The sequence below is a fragment of the Apodemus sylvaticus genome, chromosome 7 (genome assembly GCF_947179515.1).
Source record: "Apodemus sylvaticus chromosome 7, mApoSyl1.1, whole genome shotgun sequence".
Classification (NCBI taxonomy): Eukaryota; Metazoa; Chordata; class Mammalia; order Rodentia; family Muridae; genus Apodemus; species Apodemus sylvaticus.
In genome coordinates, this window is record NC_067478.1 from 85,573,706 (window position 1) to 85,579,492 (window position 5,787).

The window sequence follows — 5,787 nt, forward strand, 5'->3', positions numbered from 1 at the left end:
CAGATGACCGGAGTTTGGATCCCAGCCGCCACATCAGGCAGTTCTTAAGTGGCTGTAACTCCACCCCTAAGGGATCTGATGTTTCTCTTCTGACCTCCAAGGGCATTTGCACACACATTCATGAATGAAAATTTAAACATTTAATAAAGCTTGGGGAGGGCAGAGAGATGGCTCAAGTGATTAAGTTTATTTGCTTTCTTCCAAGGGACAGCAGTTCAGTCCCCATAACTCATATCAGACAGTTCAAAGCTATGTGTAACTCTAGCTCCCAGACATCTAATGTCCTCTTCTGACCTCTGAGGCCACCTACACATATGTGATATACACGCACACATGCACATACACACACACAAAGATACAACACACACAGAAGAGAAAGAGAGGCAAGCAGACAGACAGACACATACATATACACACATGCAAACACATAATATATAAATAAAAGTAACTCTTTAAAAAGGGATTACAAAGGGGATAAGAGATGGCTCAGCAGTTAAGAATGAAAGTTCTTCTTGCATAGGACCTGGGTTCAGTTCCCAGCTCCCACACGGTGGCTTATAACCATCCCAACTTTAGTTCTAGAGGATCCAATAACATCTTCTGACCACATTGGGCACCGGGCACACACACGTCACACACACACGTGCAAATAAAACTTATACACATAAAATAAAATAAAACCTAGGGAAATGATTCCAGAGCTAAAATATGTTTGTTGAAATTAAGAACTTGATGAGGAGCTGGAGAGATGGCTCATCAGTTAAGAGCACTGACTGCTCTTCCAGAGGTCCTGAGTTCAAATTCCAGCAACTACATGGTGGCTCACAACCATCTGTAATGAGATCTGATGCCCTCTTCTCGTGTGTCTGAAGATAGTTACAGTGTACTTATATATAATAAATAAGTCTTAAAATAAAACAAGAACTTGAACTGGTTTAATAGCAGATTAGACACAGTCACAGAGGAAATTACTGAAGTGGAATGTCGGTTGGAGGAAAGTGTTCAGAGTGCTGTAATGAAGGAAAATGACAGGAATGAGAAAACAGAACACAAAGACGCTTAGTTTGCATTTCACTGACATCTCTGAGGAGAGGAGGAAAGAGGTGAGAGAGGACAGGGTAGGAGGAATACTTGAATTTCCTGTTGTGAAGGGAAGGCATCAGTCTACAATTCCCAAAGGTTCCAAGAGGGTCTTGATGGAGACACAGGAGGAATCAGTCAGTAACTGGCTCAGAGGCTCAGAAAGCAGGCCGGGAATTCTTAGGACTAGACCCAAATGGAGTCAGTGATCCTCATGTAAGGAGAGAGGGGCTTTGAAAGGGATGGAAATAAAGTCTTCATTAACTTATTACAAGGATTCACTGCCTATTTGCTGAGTCACGGTAATGTCACAAGGTTACAAAGTAGAAAATCTTAGCATTAAATGTTACATCCATCCTTGTGTGGGAATCAGTGTCCAGGATCCCCGGAGTGAGATGGCCCCTGGAGTTCCGTGGCGATCCTGTCTATGGTAGGTTTTAGGGACACAGGAAGTAGCCTGGGAAATGACTCAAGCAAATGCCTGCGAAGTGAAGAGAGCCAACAAAAGGAAATTTGGGATCCAAACAAACCCTTCCATAATCCAAACAGGCTCCGCAGCATATCCAAGAACCAGACCCACTCAGCGTTCAGATTTTATTTTATCATCCGTAAAAGCTAATGTGCTGGTGGGGACTGCCTCTCTTTACTATAGGAAAAGACAAAGGGTTTTGAGTGATGGCATGAGCTTCAGAGAAGGTAGCATAGCAACCTTCTGGAGACCACATGTGAGGTGGCAGTGAGCACCAGGGAGGACAGAGCTAGGACTGTCCCCATTGTCCTACTCAGAGGTTAGGAAAGCTTGGGACATCTGAGCTGTGAGCAAACATGGCCACTGGTCTCCCTTACAGTGCTCAAGCTTTGAAGCCCTTAGACATCTTTGAGAATGTGATGAAGGTCTCTCCTAAGAAAGTGTCTTGACCAATAGCATTCTCCGTGAATACTCAAGACCATGCTAATCCCCTGAGGTTCTCAGGTTCTCAGGTCTACCGAGTTCTGTGTGAAGAAGACAGTCCTTACATTGAGCCTTGTGTTGGAAAGAGCCCCCAAGAAGTTTCTTGGTGGAGAATGGGACTCCTGGGGTCTTTAGGAGGACATCAGTGAATAGAGGGTCCACAGAGGGTAACTCTTCTAAGGAAGGAATCCTGCCCTGGGGACCTGATAGATCAATTCTAGCTGTTATCAGCAACCAAATCAGTAGGAAATCGGGAGGGCTCCTGACCTACCAGGATGATGCTTCAGCATGGTGCTGGTTGCTGGGGCCATCTTACCTCCTCATCCACATGCTCAAGGCTTGGGCAGGGTCCTGACTTCCCAGTGTGCCTCAGGCTGGCTCTTCCTTCCAAGATTCCTCTAGGCCAAAGCTCAGGGGCCCAGATAGAACCTGACTGGGTTTGATGACAGTGGTTCAGCTCTGGGATTTTTCTCTCTCTTTTTCCCCCCTACTGCGTTTCTCCCCCATCTTGCCTTCCCTGTCTGCTGCAGGGAGAGCACAAAGAGGAGGCGGGGACACAGGCACCACACACCGAACTCTCATTTTCTTTTGAGAAAAAAATTATGATTATTAAAGATTTAATCTTTGGGTCTAAAAATATCGCACTGCAAATGTTTCTGATCTCTCTCTCTCTCTCTCTCTCTCTCTCTCTCTCTCTCTCTCTCTCTCTCTCTCTCTCTCTCTCTCATCTCTCCGTCCTTAACTGGCATCTCCGATCACTGCACTGGGGTAGGCATGAAAGGCACTGGACTCTTTAGCAACTGAGAGGAGAGGTTGGATGAGTGCTCGTGCGGCTGGAGGGAGGTAGGTGAAGGTATGTGGTATCTAGGGCTTGCTCTGACTGGAGTGGCCTGTGGGTGGGGTGTTGAGGTAGCCCCAGCGTGTGCTAAAGACAGGCAAGTCATTTCCAGGCACACTGGACTATAAGGTACATTTCTTCCCAGTGAATGTTTGGTTTGGATTTTATTGATTCCATTTGCTGAAGTATTTTCCTTAAATATTTTTTTGAGTCTAATGCACACCGTACGCACCCATAATGGCTCTTGTTTTTCTGCAGCAGCAATAAAGCAATTTGGATGAGATGAAATTGAACTCAGAGGCACGGGAGAGGGTGGCTAGAGAGGAGAGCCAGAGAGGGGATGGGCTCCAGATGAACAAGTCGGCGGTGGGGAAGGGCAGGGCAGAGAGAGATGGGGAGAAGGAAGGGAAAGAAGGCAGGCAAGGGAGGAGAGAGGGAAACACAAAACCATGGGGTGGGGAGGGAGGAGAGAGGAAGGAAGGAAGGAAGGAGGAGAGTGGCCACAGTACAGCCACTAGAAAGTTGTTACCTGGGGTTCTGTGTGGGTTAAGCCTGTGGGTGACCTTCTGTTGTGGCTTGAATGTGGAATGTCCCCCACAGGCTCATGTGTTTAAACACCTGGTTCCCAGCTGGGAAATGCTGTTTTGGAAGGGAGTGGAATCCTAATGGGGGGTGGGAGGGCGAGGGGGCAGAGCTCTGCTTCAGAAAGTGGGTCATTGGGGCCAGATTCTAAGTGTTTCTGTTTTCTCTTGGCTTCCTGTCCTGCGGGAAGGATATGAGGGTGTTCCAGATGCTTCTCTGCCACCAGCCAACATGCCTTCTCCATGATGCTCTCTCTCTCTCTCTCTCTCTCCTTAAGTTAGGCGCCCAAATAAGCCCCTTCTTCCTTAAATTGCTTCTTGTTGGGCATTTGGTCATAGCAATGAGAAAAACAACCAAAACACAGGATGAAGGATGCAAGATAGGCTCCTACACTAGAGAACATGTGTCCACATCCCTGTCTCTCAAAGGCTAACGCGCATGTTTTATGAGAAAGACAACTCCTAGTGTGGTCCCCAGATGGCACGAACCAATCCCAGCCTTCCTATCCTTCTTTGTCCCAGTTCCAGAGACTGGCTAAGAAGTCATGTGACACCAAGCCAGTCAGTGCCTGGGATTGTCCATGGTCATTGGTTCAAAAACTACCTTGTAGTAGAAACTGATCCAATTAGGAAGGGGCTGGTTCAGTCATAGAGGGATTTTTGTTCACAGTTGTGCAAATCCCTCTGGTTGTGACAAAGTGTGGAGCTTCATGGGATGCTGCTTGCATGGGAATGAGCCTGGTCCACGAGGAGGGCACAGCAGAGAGAATCACAAGAGATGGAGTTGCATCTTACTAACAGCAGCAGAAACCTCTGGATTAAATTCACCCTGAAACTCTGGGCTTCCCAGTTACATGAACAATAATTCATGTTGCTTAATATTTTTAAATTTTCATATTTTTCAGTTTCATAAGCACATATAATGAGTTTTGGTTGTTCACACACACACACACACACACACACACACACCATTGTCCTCTTACAATCCCTCCATGCTCTTTCTCCCCTTCTTCCCAATAGTACTTTCATGTCTCTCTGTGTGTGCGCTCATGTGACCCTGAGTTTAATCAGGGTTATTTATAAGGACATGGGTTGGGAGAGATTAAGAGGAATATGGGCATCGCAACAGAGGAGAAAAGCACCCCTGTGGTGCTTTGAATATGCTTGGCCCAGGGAGTGGCACTATTAGGAGGAGTGGTCTTGTTCAATTAGGTGTGGCCTAGTTGGAAGAAGTGTGTCACTATGGGGGTGGGCAATGAGACCCTCCTCCTCCTAACTACGTGGAAAACAGCCTTTTCCTAAAGTCCTTCAGATGAAGATGTAGAACTCTCAGCTCCTTCTGCACTATGCCTGCCTGGATGCTACCATGCTCCTGCCTTGATGACGATGGATTGAAACTCTGAACTTGTGAGCCAGCCCCATTTAAATGTTGTCCTTAAAAGAGTTGCCTTGGTCATGGTGTCTGTTCACAGCAATGGAAATCCTAACCAAGATAATCCCCATTTTTTCCCAGAACTGTCAGTAGTTCCCCAGGAGGGGGCAGTGGGACCTCATAAGACCCCCGTATCTATGATGACATGCTGATGTGGCCAGTCTTATATAAGTCATATGTATGATCACAGCGGCTATGTGTTCACACGTGCAGTGGCTACCTGGGGTCCAGAGAACAGCACTTCACAGCCTTCTTCTCCATCTTCTTAGATGTTCTGTTTAGGGCCAAGTACTCAATAGTCACCTATTCTCAGCACTTTGACAAGTTAGTATCTTCATTACACTCCACCCCCTTTGTAAAAAAAAAAAAAAAGCCAAACACACAAAGCAAAACTAACCAAGCAAAAACAAACAAAAACCACTAAACCTCTCTGACCAAGGCTTAGGGCAACTAAGTATTTAGAAGGCAGTTTGACACTGGATTGTTTTAGCAAAACAGCAGGAGTCCAGTCCTTCTTAGGGTCTCCGATAAGCTCCTTGGCTTCAGGCTCTTGATCAGTGTATGGACCAGACATGAGTTCCCCCCTATGGGGCAAGCCTCAAATCCAATCAGGAAGTGACTGCTTGCTTCTTTAATAGCCGTACCACTATTGTACCAGCGGGTACGTCTTGCCTGGCAGGTTGCTGCTGTAGCTTGCAGGGCTCCCAGCTGGGTAATGGCTTTTTTCCGTGAGCAACCCGCAGAACACCTCCTGGCACTGTGAAAGCTAGCCAGCAGGGAGGAAGTTTCCAGGTCAGTTCCAGCTTGATTTATCTATATCCTGCAACCCAAGTGTGTGATATCTTTAGAAATGGGATCTTACTTCCTAGCTGTAGTGGGTAGCCAAGTTGCTGAAGAATTTTGA